General features: G+C 39.5%; 1 protein-coding gene across 7 annotated transcripts in view; it reads left to right on the top strand.

Annotated features, from left to right (window-relative positions):
- LOC135222074 (SH2/SH3 adapter protein dreadlocks-like) overlaps positions 1-16,987 on the top strand; it is a 146,963-nt gene that overhangs the window by 71,965 nt on the left and 58,011 nt on the right. The window contains exon 1 of one of the 7 annotated variants that reach the window (XM_064260241.1): positions 15,042-15,183. The exons of 4 other annotated variants lie outside the window; for them this stretch is intronic. The gene's annotated coding sequence lies outside the window, so the exon portion shown is untranslated. Of the gene's footprint in view, positions 1-15,041; positions 15,218-16,987 lie in introns of those variants that run through there. 2 more of the 7 variants (XM_064260240.1, XM_064260242.1) reach the window with 2 other exon arrangements.

Raw genomic sequence — 16,987 nt, 5'->3', positions numbered from 1 at the left:
GAGAGAGAGAGAGAGAGAGAGAGAGAGGAAGAGAGCGGTTGCTTGCAATCGGTGTGACGGTTCGTGACTGAATTTTGATTGTTTGAGGTTTGATGATGACGAAGTTATTATTATTATTATTATTATTATTATTATTATTATTATTATTATTATTGAACATTCACTGCTGTTAATGTCTCTATCTTGGCAATTGATACTTTGAAACGTATATTAGAGTTAGCTTATTAAAAATAAAGAAAAAAGGTCATTCTTCCAGAGGATTTTAGAGAGCCCTTTCCAGCCTCATGGCTGGATGTAAAGCCGTCTTTATATCCCGGCATATCCCCTGGCCATTCCAGGCGGAGCCTTGCCATTCTCACGGTCGTATTGGATACCTAGAACAGGAATGTCTGGAGGACTGTAAACATCGACCCGTCTCTCTCCTCAGATCCTCTCCCTGTCACTCCTCTGCTGGCTTCCTCAACGCTCTCCTTCCCCTCATCCCCTTCCATCCCCCCGCCCCCTTCAGGGATTATGACAGTAGAGGAACTTTTTCCCTTCCTCAGGGAAGAAAGTGTTCCGGAAGAAGATAACTTGGAAGAAAGTTTCCCGGAAGAAAAGTTCCCAGAAGTTTCCCCAGAAGAAAGTTTCTCTGAAAAAAACTTTTGGGAAAGAAGAGTTTCTCAGAAGAAAGTTTCCCGGAAGAAAGTTTCTCAGAAGAAAGTTTCTCAGAAGAAAATTTCTGGGAATTAAGTGTCCCGAAAGAAAATTTCCCAGATTTCCTGGAAATAAATTTCCTTGAAGAAAGTTTCCCAAAAGAAAGTTTCCCAGAAGGGTTTCCCAGAAGAAAATTTCTGGGAATAAAGTTTCACAAAAGAAAATTTCCGGGAATAAAGTTTCACGAAAAAATTTCCTGGAAGAAAGTTTCACGAAAGAAATTTACTGGAAGAAAGTTTCACGAAAGAAAATTTCCTGGAAGAAAGTTTCACGGAAGAAAGTTTCACGAAAGAAAATTTCCTGGAAAATTTAATCGAAAGAAAATTTCCTGGAAGAAGTTTCAAAGTTTCCGGGAAGAATTTCCCAGAAGAAAATGTTCGAGAGAGAGCTTCCCGGAGGAGTTTCCCAGAAGAAAATTTCGGGGAATTAAGTTTCCCGAAAGCAAGTTTCTCAGAATAACATTTCTCTGAAGAAAGTTTCTTGAAAGAAAGTTTCCTTGAAGGAAAGTTCCTGGAGGAAAGTTCCCAGAAGTAAGTTTTCCAGAAAAAAAATTCTCGGAAAAATATTTCTGGAAGAAAGTTTTTCTAAAGAAACTGTCTCGGAACAAAGTTTCACGGAAGAAAGTGTCTGAAGAAAGTTCACTGGAAGAAAGGTTTGTGGATGAAAGTTTCATCGAAGAAAATTATCCTGGAAGAAGGTTTCTGGGAAGAAAGTTTACTGGAAGAAAGTTTTTCTAAAGAAAATTATCCCGGAAGAAGGTTTCTGGGAAGAAAGTTTACTGGAAGAAAGTTTTTCTAAAGAAAATATCCCGGAAGAAAGTTTCTGGAAGTAAGTTTCCCAGAAGAAAGAGTCGTTCTGTTGACTTAGTTGTTTGCGGTTTATGTGAATTCTCTCTCTCTCTCTCTCTCTCTCTCTCTCTCTCTCTCTCTCTCTCTCTCTCTCTCTCTCTCTCTCGACTGTATCTACTTACCTTTTCATTTTTTGATATTTTTTACCAGGTTGTTCCTGATCAACGTTTGCTGGGTGATAGGTTGTTTTAGCTTTCGTTACTCATTTGTTGCTAACTATTTGTGTGTCATGATCGTTATACATGACAATTTATTTTGTGGATGAGATGGAATATACCTGAAAATTAGGCCAGTCTATTTCTTTATTCAATTCTAAGTAAAATATGAATATCTGAAATGTAAACCTATCTTTTTCTGTATTTATTTGTATGTATAATATAAATATCTAAAAACTAAGCCTATATTTTCATTTATTTTTATGAAGTGTATGAAAAGAGAGACGGAATATAAATGTCTAAAAAGTAAGCTATTTTGTTATTTATTATGTAGCAAATGAAAAGAGAATTGTGCGTAGAAAGAAAGCGTGTAAAAGTCCAGGTATCCAACTAGTAAGAAATTCTCGACCGTGTTGGAAGTTGGAGTCAAATTTCATTTTCTTTCAAAAGTCTTACCAAAGTATTCTGAGGATCCAAAGAGCGGGAAAAGTTTATGGTTATTAACTGAACTCGTTGAAAAATTCAGATAAATTGGATAAAAGACGTGGACCGCTCTGTAAAACATTTGTATCTGAAAGGAATGATATATTTATTAGGCTCTTTCAGAAAACCAGATGATGATGATGATGGAGCTGAGGAAGGTTAAAAGTGATATTGGTAATGATGTTGAATAAGGTCCCTTTTTGGGGGGAAGCATGTCAGTATCGAAAAAAAGAATAAACTATATATATATATTTTTTTTTTGTACGATATGTCTTCCGTGTTTTAGACGAACGAATTATTGTCTTTTTATTTATTTAAGAGGAGTTGTATCTTGTTACGAGAAAATATTCATAATTTGTAAGATTCCCAGAGTTCACAGTTTACAGCAACAGTCTTTAGGAAAATTTTATACAAAACATCTGATTGTGCTGTAGATTTTCCAAGTTTTTTTTAAATTAAATTTTCGTGGTACAGAAGCCAGCTATTGTCGAATACCAGCTAACTCAGGCTTGATAGACATTGGAAGGGCAGATACTTTGGAAACAGTCCATGATCAGAGTAGAAAGTGGTTCCTTTGGTATATAAAACCATACTCATAAACAAAGCAGAAGATCCTGGCAGATCTTGTGGCATACATAGCCGCTCTAATGGAAAAGAGATTAGTCAGTTGCTCAGTGTAAGAAGTGATAGTCCTTTATTGTGAATTTGTAATGGCTGATCCAATGGTAGTAGTCCTTTTTCATTGGCTGCTAGCTTCCTTTGAATATGGCATTAGGCAAGAGTCGTGATCTTGGGAACTTGGGAGGACGTGTGGTCGCTGTGCCTGGGATGAGGATGGTAAATATTCTCTTTCCCTAGTGGAATCATTTTTTGTCTTTAATTTTGTTCGTATTGAATGTTTTTAAAAAAAATAGAATGAGTTTTTGTACCTGGTACGAATAAAGAAGTTATTTTAAGAAATACTACTGTATTGCAGACAGCATTGACAGTAATTGTTATGTCATTGTATTTCAGAATTAAATCAGTCATGCAGGCGATCGTTGCCGAACAAACTGAATGGATAGTGCGCATGTAGTGTCTCGTTTGCTAGTTCATTAAATAGAGCAGTGGGGCCTTAAAGAGAGGCAGGTAAATGGTGCGGTTTTTAGGATCCCACTCCAGGTAAATCGATGGAAGGACTATGAGGAGACACAGGATTACGGAGATTCCCTTTAATATGGTTCAGTATCTTTCTGAGCATCGCTCGATGGTCTCCCACACTTGACCAAACTAGCGTTGAAGAATGATAAGTTCCTTTTCCCTCTCCTCCTCCCCTTCTCCTCCATCCTCCATTCTCTCCCTCTGTTCTCTCTCTCTCGTCTCTCATCTCGTATAATATATCCATATATATATATATATATATATATATATATATTAATATATAATATATATAATATATATATATATATATATATATATATTAATTTGTATTCGCTTTTTGTAGTTTAAACTCATATTCCGCATCTCTAATTTTATTTAGAGAGATGCGACGAACTCTTAAGTCTAATTCTTAGCTCTACATCATTTTAATACTGTCCAAGTTTTCGCTGATAACATAATTTTGTTGCTGTTAAGAAAAGTTTTACAGCAGTGAATTACCAGGCCACTAAAATATGTATGTTGTCGACTACAGTTTTACGCCCTTGTCGACAAATAACAATGGAAAATTGACTGGTCTTTTTCTATGTTATCTTCTTTCGGTCGAACTCTTCATTTTCCTCTCCGATTCGTCTTCAACCTGAGCGTCGTTCAGAAGTTCGTTTTCCATCCCAACAAGTCTCAAAGAGAACAACGAATTAGCTACTTAACTGTTTTGGAAACCTAAATTCTTCAGTATTGGTTATTTTGCTTTTACTTCTTACGATTCATCATATTTTCATTATCGTAAAATGTAGCAGTAATTGAGATCTGTATATTAGTTTCCTTCCAATGAGTCACTCGTACATTTTATTGGCTTTTATGTCCTGTTTGTTGCGTGAGTACTCTTCGGTATTCAATATGTGATCATTGTTCTATTATTCCTCTTATTTCCCCTTCCAGATGAATAGGTAATCTATACCTTGTATAATGTGTCATCGACGACCATTGAAAAGACTGTCAACTCATAATCAGGCAATCGATCATTTGTTTGTGTTTTATCCTTTCTTTTTGGGGTCCCTTTGGGGCGAAAGATGGCGGGGGAAGTGAGTCTTTTGTTTGTTAGTTCTTTCATTTATTTGAAGTAAGTAAGTTTCTGTTCAACTTTTGTTTCATTGAATTCCAGGAGTCTCTTAATGAAAAGCAAAATATATAGGCGTAGTCTTATAGGTAAGTAGGTTGCATTTTAGACACTATATCAGTGCAAGTGTTTCTAAGGATTTTTGCATTATTGACAAATTTATCCTGCCATTGAAAGTTTTCTTTTTTTCTATATAGCGTGTTGAACTCGACAAATGATTGTAGTTGGTATTCGTCTTAACCATGGTTAAGAATAAGTTTCTCTCTCTCTCTCTCTCTCTCTCTCTCTTCTCTCTCTCTCTCTCTCTTTTACACTTGGAGAAATGGTGTGTATGTGTGGGGGTCGGGGGGGAGGAAATGCCTTTAAATTAGTCTCTTGCAATATCTTGTGAAGTCAGCGTCGTTTCCCGCTCGGTTCGAGTGGCTGCTTTAGTTCTCTCCGTTCATATTGTCCGAACTTCCATTCAGTCTTCCAAAGCTTGGGTGGGGGAGACGTCCCAAGGAGGCATTGTTTAATAAACACAAAGAGTTAGGAAGTCCTTGGCGGGGAACTTGTTGGAGTCAATACGAAACAAGGCTTTTATTTTAAGTTCTCAGGCCATGATTAGACTTACTTGACTGTAGTCGGTCGCCTGTCTCTCTGTTCTAACATTTTTTGTATTTTGTTCGTTCTTTGGAGACAGGAAGGAAATACTTGAGGTGTACTACAATCTGGGAAGGAAATACTTGAGGTATACTACTACAATCTCGGCATTTTGTCAATGGAGCCAGACCGTTATTTAGACAAGGTTTTTTAAGTTTAAGATTAGTGACTGAAGTATAAATCGTGTAGGAAATAAATTGAAAATAATTAGTTACCTGAATATAGTAATTGAAGATGTGAAGAATGATTGTACTTTATGGCCAGTGTTCCTGTCCCTGTAGGTAGGCAGAGCCCGTAGATTCACGCCAGTCCTTCAGCTCCATACTACACACCTTGCCATGAAGCCTAGACTGACTTAAGGCCAGTTCAATATAAGCCAACCATCTACCCTGCTGTGGCAGCTTTCATAATCCGTTTCATTAGCAATAGAGAGAGAGAGAGAGAGAGAGAGAGAGAGAGAGAGAGAGAGAGAGAGAGAGAGAGAGAGAGAGTTAAGTATATCCTAGTTTAACCAGACCACTGAGCTGATTAACAGATCTAGGGCTGGCCCGAAGGTTTAGACTTTTTTTTTTTTTTTTTACGTGAATAAGAACCAATTGGTTACTTAGCAACGGGATCTACAGTTTATTGTGGGATAATGATAATAGGTTTGATTTTATCGTTTTCATGAAACCGTAAGTTGAGGAAAAAAGTGATCAGGGTAAGAAGTTACTGAAATGTGCCCCGATGGGTGAGAAGTGAGAGTTTGTGAGGGTAAAAAGCTCATTGAATGAATGTAAAAATTGACGATAGAAATGGATATGGAATGGTCGGTGGAAAAGGGTTTCCATGAGGCGTATTTTGAAAGGATCTTATTTCTTATTATATAATATCAAGTAGGATTTATGAATCCTAGTATTTTAAGGGCCGTCAGTGCACCTCACGCGGAGCACTGTAGGCATAATTATGGTTCTTTGTAGCATCCCGTCGGCCCAGCTGTAACTTTTCATTTCTTTTACTGTGACTCCGTTCATATTCTCTTTTTTTCATCTTTATTTTTATCCAACGCAATTGATTCATAGTGCAGCTGATTTCAGGTTTTTCTTTCAAACCTTATTTCCTCTCAGTTTACGTTTCTGCGCTGAATGACTTCATCTGTCCCCAGACATTGGTCATTGCCTTAAATTCTCTCTCTCCTCTCTCTCTCTCCTCTCTCTCAATCTCTCCTCTCTCTCTCTCTCTCTCTCTCACAGCCTGCCTGGTATATACAACCTATCGATACGGGTTCGATATTCTCCCAGAATTGGTTATCTTAACCTACGTACATTCAGTTTTCGCTGGGTGGGGGGGGGGGGGGTCGCTGTCGCTGTTGATTAACTATGGCTGGCATTGTGTGGGCGGTGTCTCGCCAAGTATAACTGGCTGCCAACCCTATATATATAAATTCATGAAGTTGACGAACATGGTTCATAATTGTGTGCGAGAACGCAGTCAAACACTCGCCACCATTGTATGGAGTGCCTGCTCCTTCTGCTGCTGTTTTGTTTTATTTTCATCGCTGATACCCTAAGTGAACTCTGAGCGCTTTTCTATTCTTATCTATTTCGAGCATTTTGATCTCTGTTTGCAGTTGCTCATTATTATTATTAATTGTTCCAAGAAGGTTATTATATTGATGTCGTTGTGGGTCAATTTTTCATTGGACAGTTTACGCGAAAACTGACCAATGAAAATTCGACCCATCAAGATTATTATTATTATTTCATGACGTTATTTTGGAAAGAATTTCAGTTATTTGCCCATTTTTGGCTCTTTTAGTTTTATTCAGTCAGTTATTTTTATTCCGTTGACTGTTTAACTATTCATCTGGAGAGTTTCTTAATGCAGCCATTCCCATACAGCAATTCTCTCTCTCTCTCTCTCTCCTTCAGTGACGCGTTATTGTTAACCTTCGAATAAACTTGAGGTTCCTGCCAGCGTCCCTTAGACCCTGACTGTGCACCTCACGCGGTGCACTGTAGGCAATACTTAAGGTTCCTGGCAGTGCCCCTTAGACCCCTAGCTGCAAACCGTTTCATTCATATTACTGTACCTCCGTTCATATGATGTAGGAGGTTTTTCTTTCGTTACACCCTGAAACCCCTCGCTACTGTCAATGTCCGTCTCGACCCTCAACGAACTCTTGTATTCCTGTATTCCATTATATCGGGTCTTTTGACAGAAGCCATAATGTGAACCATTGATATGCTTAAATTGCAAGGAACACCTGCTGACACTCCCCGAACTGCGCTGATTCCAGCGGTTCCTGGAATGACTGCGAGGATTATTTCCATGGTCTTTATTAGAAGGTGTCGGCGGTACGTGGGAAATCCCACAGTCGGCGAGTTTTGCGTTGCCTGCCATGATTATGACGGATGGCACCTTGTGATTGTATGTAGATTAAGTAAGGTTTTACACGCACACATAGACGTATGTATGGATGCATATTTATAAATACACATACATATGTGCCAATTTTAATGTACATAATCTATCAGTCAGTAAGATTGTGTCCCTTCCTAGAGCTTTCTACATGTATGGCAATTCTTCACACACACACACACACACACACACATACTATTTATATATATATATATATATATATATTATATATATATATATATATATATATATATATTATATCTCACTTTTGTCTAGTCTCCCCCATAATTACATTTGATGCCATTACATTACAGTCAGCGAAACATTCCTTATAAATCCCTCACCTAATGTATAAAATACGAGTGTGGCGAGGAATATCAGTTTTGTTGTCATAAATAAACAGAACCCCACGAGGACATTTTGCATGACGGCTGGATGTGATGCTTCCGGGGTCTTGTCAGTCTGAATAACGAATGCATCTTCATCAGAGAGAGAGAGAGAGAGAGAGAGAGTCTGACAGGCGTCCACACCAAAGAATTATATTGATAAAATGAAAGTTTTTTGGAAGATTGAGTTTAATGACATAACGCAGAGTAATACCGCCCTCTCTCCCCCTCTCTCTCTCTCTCTCTCTCTCTCTCGCGTCCCCCCCTCTCTCACTCTCTCTCTCTCTATTATACGCATATGCGAAGAAGATGAATAAAAGAAGAATAGAAATAGGCCCTCTGAGAATTGAAGGGAGATTAACGAATGAAAAAAGGAAATTTGCAACATACTGGCAGAACGATATAAGAGAGAATTCACCCCTAGAAATAGATAATGAAGATAATGATATAGAAGTAAGGGATGAAAATAGTGAATATTTTAGCTGACATAGATATTAATGAAGCTGATATTGTGCAGGCTATTAATGAAATTAAAAATGGAGCTGCTGCAGGGCCTGATGGAATTCCTGCTATTTTGTTAAAGAAAGTAGTTCATTCTATCGCAAGCCACTTGCAATATTATTAAGACAAAGTGTAGATACAGGCAAGATTTATGATGAGCACAAATTAGCATATATTACCCCTACTTTCAAAAGTGGATCAAGACTAGAGGCAAGTATTATAGGCCTGTGAAGTCTAACATCACATATTATGAAAGTGTAATGAAAGGGTAATGAAGAAAAATATTATGAAACATTTAATAAAAAATAATTTGGTTAATAAAGGACAACATGGTTCGTACCCCGGAAAAAGTACACAAACCCAACTGTTAGTCCACCGTGAGAACATATTCAAAAATATGAAAAGCGGAAATGAAACAGATGTGGTTTATTTAGACTTTGCAAAAAGCTTTTGATAAAGTAGACCATAATATATTAGCGAAGAAAATTAGAAAACACAATATCGTGGATAAGTAGGAAGATGGTTAAAAGAATTTTTACACAACAGAAAACAGATAGTTATTGCAACGATGAGAAATCGGATGAAGTCAAGGTAATATCCGGTGTGCCGCAAGGTACGGTGTTAGCTGCAATACTGTTTGTTATTATGATTGAAGACATAGACAATAATGTGAAGGATTCGGTAGTGAGTAGTTTCGCAGATGACACAAGAATAAGTAGAGAAATTACTTGTGACGAAGATAGGAACGCTCTACAAAAGAGACCTTAACAAAAGTATATGATTGGGCCAGAGGTAAATAGGATGGTATTTAACTCTGATAAATTTGAATCAATAAATTATGGAGACAGAGAAAGAAAGCTATATGATATAAGGACTAATAATGAGACCATCACAAATAAGGAAGCAGTTAAAGACCTTGGTGTGATGATGAATAGGAACATGTTATGCAATGATCAAATAGCAACTCTGTTGGCAAAATGTAAAAGCAAAAATGGGAATGTTGTTACGGCACTTTCAAAACAAGAAAAAGCTGAACACATGATTATGCTTTATAAAAACATATGTTCGTAGTCCACTTGAATATTGCAATATGATATGGTACCCACACTATCAAAAGGATATTGCACAAATAGAGAGTGTACAAAGGTCCTTTACAGCTAGAATAGAAGAAGTTAAGGACCTAGACTACTGGGAAAGACTACAATTCTTAAAATTATATAGTCTAGAAAGGAAAGAAGAGAACGCTACATGATAATTCAGGCATGGAAACAGATAGAAGAATAGCAGAAAATATCATGGAACTAAAAATATCAGAAGCGCAAGCAGAGGTAGATTAATAGTGCCCAAAACTATACCAGGAAAAATAAGGAAAGCACACAGGACATTAAATCCACTACGCACCAGCATCGATAATGCAGCGTCTATTCAATGCGTTGCCAGCTCATCTGAGGAATATATCAGGAGTGAGCGTAGATGTGTTTAAGAATAAGCTCGACAAATATCTAAACTGCATCCCAGACCATCCAAGATTGGAAGATGCAAAATATACCGGAAGATGTACTAGCAACTCTCTGGTAGACATTAGAGGTGCCTCACACTGAGGGACCTGGGGCAACCCGAACAAGATGTAAGGTCTGTAAGGTAAGGTCTCTCTCTCTCTCTCTCTCAGAGCATGTATGGATACACTTATATAAATTATGTATGCATAGATTCGCACCCGTTGAATGCTAGCAATTGCAGGATGAGACAGCGTGCATAATCGGATATACTACTCTCTCTATCTCCTCTCATCCCTCTCTCAACTCTCTCTATCTCTCCGTCTCATCTCTCTCAACCTTCTCTCTCTCTCTCTCTCTTTGTGTGTATATACGTAGATACACTTACATAAATTACGTGCATAAGAAAGAGTGCATCAGCGGATGGAGTGAACTGACGGGTAGGATATGTCGCAGGCACTTTACTGCTGAGGGTGCAAAGTGTCGTGATGTTGCAAGTGCTCTGCTTGAGCCCTCGCCTTTGTACCTGGACATCTCCTTGTTGCTGTTGCTCTTGCAGCATCTTCTTCTTCTTCTTCTTCTTCTTCTTACTGTAGTCACTTAGGTGTCGTGCAACTGGACCTAGAGAAGTTCAAGCGAAGATGTAATATGATTCTTGTTGTACTTTGAGAATTGACTTACATTTATTTATTTATTTGTTCATTTATCTGTTTTTCTAATAACTGATCTATGTGTTTTCCGTTACCTTCTGCTACTTATTTCCAGTGAACACAATATTTTTTGGAAGCTTGAACGGCCCCTGTGGTGGGCTTGTTTCAAACGTGTAGGGATCAGCTTCAGAATATGATGATGATAATAATAATAATAATAATAATAATAATAATAATAATAATAATGATGATGATAAATTGTAGTGCTGACCTCTTAAGTGCTAGGTTCGTAATAGGCCCACTTTTAATAGGTTATAGAGGGAGATGGATGCAAAGTTATTGCTTATTTGTTTATTTTTGCCAGAATTAAGTGTGTAAGGTTGTTTTTATCCTTATTATGCCTCATCAGATGAATTTATGAAATGACTTTCTTTCGTCTTTCACTCAAGTTTGAACTCCCATATGGCGGTGCCCGTGTCTTGGTAGTGAAAGATTGTCTTGGTGGTGAAAGATTGTCTTGGTGGTGAAAGATTGTCTTGGTAGTGAACAAAGATTGTCTTGGTAGTGAATTGATTGTCTTGGTGGTGAAAGATTGTCTTGGTAGTGAAAGATTGTCTTGGTGGTGAAAGATTGTCTTGGTAGTGAAAGATTGTCTTGGTAGTGAAAGATTGTCTTGGTGGTGAAAGATTGTCTTGGTGGTGAAAGATTGTCTTGGTGGTGAAAGATTGTTTTGGTAGTGAAAGATTGTCTTGGTAGTGAAAGATTGTCTTGGTGGTGAAAGATTGTCTTGGTAGTGAAAGATTGTCTTGGTGGTGAAAGATTGTCTTGGTAGTGAAAGATTGTCTTGGTGGTGAAAGATTGTCTTGGTGGTGAAAGATTGTCTTGGTAGTGAAAGAATGTCTTGGTAGTGAAAGATTGTCTTGGTAGTGAAAGATTTTCTTGGTGGTGAAAGATTGTCTTGGTGGTGAAAGATTGTCTTGGTAGTGAAAGATTGTCTTGGTGGTGAAAGATGTCTTGGTAGTGAAAGATTGTCTTGTGGTGAAAGATTGTTACCTTGGTGGTGAAAGATTGTCTTGGTAGTGAAAGAATGTCTTGGTAGTGAAAGATTGTCTTGGTAGTGAAAGATTGTCTTGGTGGTGTAAGATTCGATCAGATTGCTTAAGGTTTGGAACAATTTGAAGGATAGCAAACCTGTCAGGACTAAGAGTATTAAGTTACACTTTTTCTAAAGCTGTAAAGTGCCGAACGGAGTAAGACGTAATAATAATGGAAGTTACAACACGACCATCGTTGCTTCAACATTTGGTTGTCCTACACAATTTTTTGTTTTGTTGTTTTTCCCCCTTACCACTTCCTTGTTCGTATCCTGCCTCCTCACTTCTTTCTTTCACCCTCCCCCCCCCCCCCCCCCCCCCCCCCCCCCCCCCCACCCCCCCCCCCCACTCCCCCCACCTCAACCTTTGCCTTCCTTAAACGCTTTCCCCCCGGTGTGCTTGCGTGCAAACGAGCACATTTATTTTGCCTTTAATTCAGCTGTTCTTGTCGGAGTCCGGCACAGGTGCGCTTGAGCTATGCACGAGTATTGCCTCTCTCTCTCTCTCTCTCTCCGTAATAAAGTAGATAAAAGGACGATAACCAAGCATGTAGCTTATAGTCTGAGATGGCTGATGATGGCTTTTTAGGTCCGGACCTGATGTATATTTTATCATCCCTAATGATGGCAAGAGCCCATTAGTCAAGTGTTGTTGTTCTTGAAATGGCTGAACGAGACTGCATATCCTGAGAAACCGAGAGATGTGGTTGGAATCAGTTCGAAGCGGCAAGATCTGAGCTCCGAGTAAGGAAGACGCCATGAAGTTATGTCTATTGCTCACGATTGCGTTATTTGACGAGATACTCCATCTGACCCACGTCACCGGAGTTGAAGTATTGACTTTTTATCATGGAGGGTCCTTTTGCTTTTCACGTCGCCGTTATAGATATCGTGGCATTCGTCTGTTTTGTATATTTTGTACTGCAAATATCCAACATTCATTTATTCTTCGGTCTTGCAACAAACAGCACCGCAAGGATTGAATTAACCGCTTGTTTGGTGATTCTCTCTGATTCTGAAGGCTGGATCCTTCCAGTCACGCTATGCGACGGTTCCTGTATGTTCCTCTCCCTCCCCTTCCCCCTCCAAACACAAACACAAACACGCAAGCAACCCACCTTCTCGCTCTTGGCTTTATAATGCTTCCTGTGCTGTGGTCAATTTGTATGTGTTCAGCGGGCTGTGTCGAATAAAGGTGTGTCAAAATATGTAAAAAAAAAAAATTAATAAATAAAGATTGAATAAATAAGTAAATTGCAATTGTAAAAAACAGGTACTGGAAGTAATTTTACGAATTTAGTATCTAACTTTTGTTGAGGAATATACTTCAACTAATATGATAGAAATTATGAACTAGAATTAGTGTGAACAGCAGCGTCAACGTCTTAAGGACAGTGAAGAATGATCACATATAAGGTTAAGTAGACGTATTGGAGTACCGGGAAACACGAATGAATACGGAAGAGAGAGAGAGAGAGAGAGAGAGAGAGAGAGAGAGAGAGAGAGAGAGAGAGAGAGAGAGTCACGCAGGAGTCGGCATGAAGCGAACAAATTCCCGAAGCTAACAGCTGCAAAGGGAAGAGCCTCGATAAAGAAGAAAATCCTTTTGGGTTATTAATGATATGAAATAAAAGGTTTTGCCTTAATAGAAGTTCTTTATGTAATATGTATTAGCTTGGGTATGTGTATACATGTATATATGTTACGCTGTGATTGGTTGTGTTGGTACGTGAATATATATATATATATATATATATATATATATTATGCTTAAAAAATCACAGTAGATGCACGCGACTTCATTAAATAAGCGAATACCACAGGAAAATGATAGTCAGAAATCCCAGCGCTTTCGTCTTAGTAAAACGAAAGCGCTTGGATTTCTGACTATTATTTTCCTGTTGGTATTCGCTATATATATATTATATATATATATTTAATGTGATTTGTCTGAATCGAAATGTGCGTATATATATATATATATATATATATATATATATATATTATTATATATATATATATATATATATATATATATATTATATATAATATACACGCAGAGAGAGAGAGACTTTGCAAGTATGATTTTCATTCATAACCATGCTTTGAAATTTAAAAGAGAGAGAGAGAGAGAGAGAGAGAGAGAGAGAGAGAGAGAGAGAGAGAGAGAGAGAAAAGTACGTTTTATTCTCAGCAATGTTTCTACATAATCCTTTTTGATATTTTCCCAATAAAGTAAAAATAGACTTGATTCCACGTTCACGTGAGCATTCATTGACCTGGTTAGCAGTGCCTAATCCAATTTCGTGGCCAGGGGCGGGTGCTTGCCCTCCTGTGTAGCGAATCATTCCGACTCCACGTCGGTGTTTAGGGGGAAATTATTTATGTGTAGGGGCGAGGACGCAACTATATTTGGAAGTGAAACAGCCTTTTTCGGAGAATGCGTATGGCGACCTGTTTGGAAATGAGCGCCAGTTCCCCCCGACCTTATTGTGGAAGGGAATTCAATTTTGAGGGAATCTTATCTATATGGGAGAGTTAAGGGATCCATGCATGCATGCTTGTTGGTCTCTTTTCTGTCAGTATATATATATATATATATATATATATATATATATATATATATATATATATATATATATATATATATATATATATAGTTGGTAGCCATGGGTAATAACTGATGGGATGTATTTATGTATGCATAGTGCATATGTATGTGTTGTAGTGCACTTTTGGTCATATAGACTAGTGTATTTATACACACATACACACACCAAAGCACCTCTTCCAGTGTGTGTGTGTGTGTGTGTGTGTGTGTTGTGTGTGTGAGCACATGTGTTTTGTGTAGGAGAAACAAAGGGAAAGGACAGCGCTGTTGGGAAAGGGATGGGCAGAACACCAACACTATTAAAGGGGAAAAGGAGAGAGAGAGAGAGAGAGAGAGAGAGAGAGAGAGAGAGAGAGAGAGAGAGAGAGAGAGAGATTCTCTCTTGACTGACCAGGGGCGGGAAGAATCTCGTGGAAATTGATATGCCTATAAAATAGACAGAACAATTACTAAAAAAAAAAAATGAAAATAGCAAAAAAAGTCTCGACTGACAGGAGTTTTTCGGAAATAGAAAGTCTTGCTTTGAATAAATAGACATCCTGATGGGTTAGGTGCTGAGGGAAAAAGGAAGAGGAGGCGAATCATAACTTGAATGAGGGGAGAGAGAGAGAGAGAGAAACGAAGATTGAAAATGGGAAAGAAGGAGAGGGTGTGGTGGTGAGAGTGCGCGCTATGTGGATGAGAGAGAGAGAGAGAGAGAGAGAGAGAGAGAGAGAGAGAGAATAATGGTGGAGAAGTTGGTTATGGTGTTGGAAGTGGAGGTAGGGCGGTTGGTGGTGGTGGTGGCAGCAGCCGCGGCAGGAGGAGGAGGAGGAGGAGGAGCTTCAGTAGCAGCAACAGCAGCAGCAACCTCCACCTCCTCCTATCTCTCAGTCTTGGTTCCGTGGGTGTCGAAAGAGGAAGGGAACTCGTTCGTCGTCGACTTCGGAGGAGGAGGAGGAGGACCTTTCCAGTCTCCTGACGAAGTCGGTGCTGTCGATGGTGGTGTTGTGACAAAAAGTAATCGGCGGACATTGCTTTACTTCCTCCCAAGTGCTAAGAGGCCTTTTCGGTCGGGATCGTGTGGTGTAGTGGTATACAGGAAGGGCACTGTGGCACCTCCCTCAGGAGATGAAAGTGACAATTCCCACTATTTTTTCTTTCTTTTTTTTTTTTGCTTCCAGTGAGACGCTTATGTCTTAGGGCCACGGAAGGGCCAGTGGTGGCCCTCGGTTAATGGCCCAGAGTTATCGTTCCTCCGTGTGTGGTGTAGGATCTGGCACCCTTGTAGGATGCTGGCTGGAAGGCTTCCATGTGTCACTGGGAATCCCGAAGGGGGCGTGGCTGGACTGGCGTACAACATTCCGACTGTGGGGGGGGGGGGAGGGGGGGGGGGGGGTTCAGTGGAAGGGGTTGGGCAAGGGGGGTTAGTTAGACAAGGGGAAGGGGGCGGTTGGGAGATGGCTTCAGTCTTCAACTAATATGAGTTTGGAGAGAATCATCCCCAAAGGAATTTCCTCGGATACGATCCAAGATTATATACTATATAATATGCACACACACACACACACACACACACACACACACACACACACACACACACACACACACACACACACACATATATATATATATATATATATATGCATATAAAGTTGCGTTAAGGGACATATTTGGGCGTTTTTATACGTGTATTATTTACAAAATGGAGAGATATACCCCCTTACTCGCACTTAAATGAAATGGCACCACCATACATGTACCATGTAGGTAAAAAATATGGTGGCTATTTATCCTGGATGACCGTGATGTCATTTACCCTTAGGCAAAGCCTTAATGAGAAGGAAGTCACGATTCCAGTCGTATTAGAGAGAGACAGAGAGAGGAGCCTTCCTAATGCTTGCATGTGCAGTTTTATGTCTGTCTGTCTGTCTGTCTGTCTGTGCATAAAGACCACTAGCGAGGGGAGACTTAGTAGGGCAGTTCTTTTGTTTTACTGCAAAGCCTTATCGGGGGACATGAGAGAAGGGTGGTTGTACAGTACCCGTCTTTAATCTTTTCCATCTCTGTTGTGCGCGCGTTATTCATATGCCTTCCCCTTCTTTTTTAATAGCAACCGCCATTATACACACATGTAAACATCGGCCTGTATTACAAAGTTGTTACTTTGGGTGGGCAAGTTATTGGTGATGGCTGTTATCATCGTCATGTCTTTCATGGTAAAGCATTGTGTTATTTTATATTTTGTTATTCTCTTCCTCTTCTTCCCTCCATAGGAAGTCCATGTGAGAGCATTTCTGGCGTGACCCAAATGATGCTTTTATTTCTGGGAGGAGACAGACACTTCTGGTTAGGTAACCGGCTGGAATCTACTCATCTACTCAGCCCTCCCAACTCCAGCCCCATACCCACCATTTCTTCAGCCTCCTGTTTTCTCCTCCTCCTCCTCCTCCTCCTCCTCCTCCTCCTCCTCTTCCTCCTCCTCCTCCTCCTCCTCCCTTTTCGTTCTCCTTCTCTTCCCACAGCTCACAACTCGATCCTCACACCCACTTCCTCCTCCTCCTCCTCCTCCTCCTCCTCCTCCTCCTCCTGCCTGCTGCTGCTGCTCTCGTTTTCCCCCCAAGGGAGACTCTGGCTAAAAGAATGAATGGGGTTGGGTGTGGTGTCTGTAGGATTCTTTCAGTCTGGAGAGGCCTCCTCCTTCAACGTTTCCCAGCGAAGGAGGAGAGGGTCTGGAAATATATCCTGGGTGGGAGAAGGAAATATATCCTAGAGGAGAGGGTCTGGAAA

The sequence above is a fragment of the Macrobrachium nipponense genome, chromosome 3 (assembly GCF_015104395.2).
Source record: "Macrobrachium nipponense isolate FS-2020 chromosome 3, ASM1510439v2, whole genome shotgun sequence".
In the NCBI taxonomy this organism is placed as follows: Eukaryota; Metazoa; Arthropoda; class Malacostraca; order Decapoda; family Palaemonidae; genus Macrobrachium; species Macrobrachium nipponense.
Note: the sequence above shows the minus strand (reverse complement) of the source record. Positions and strands in the feature narration are given on the sequence as shown.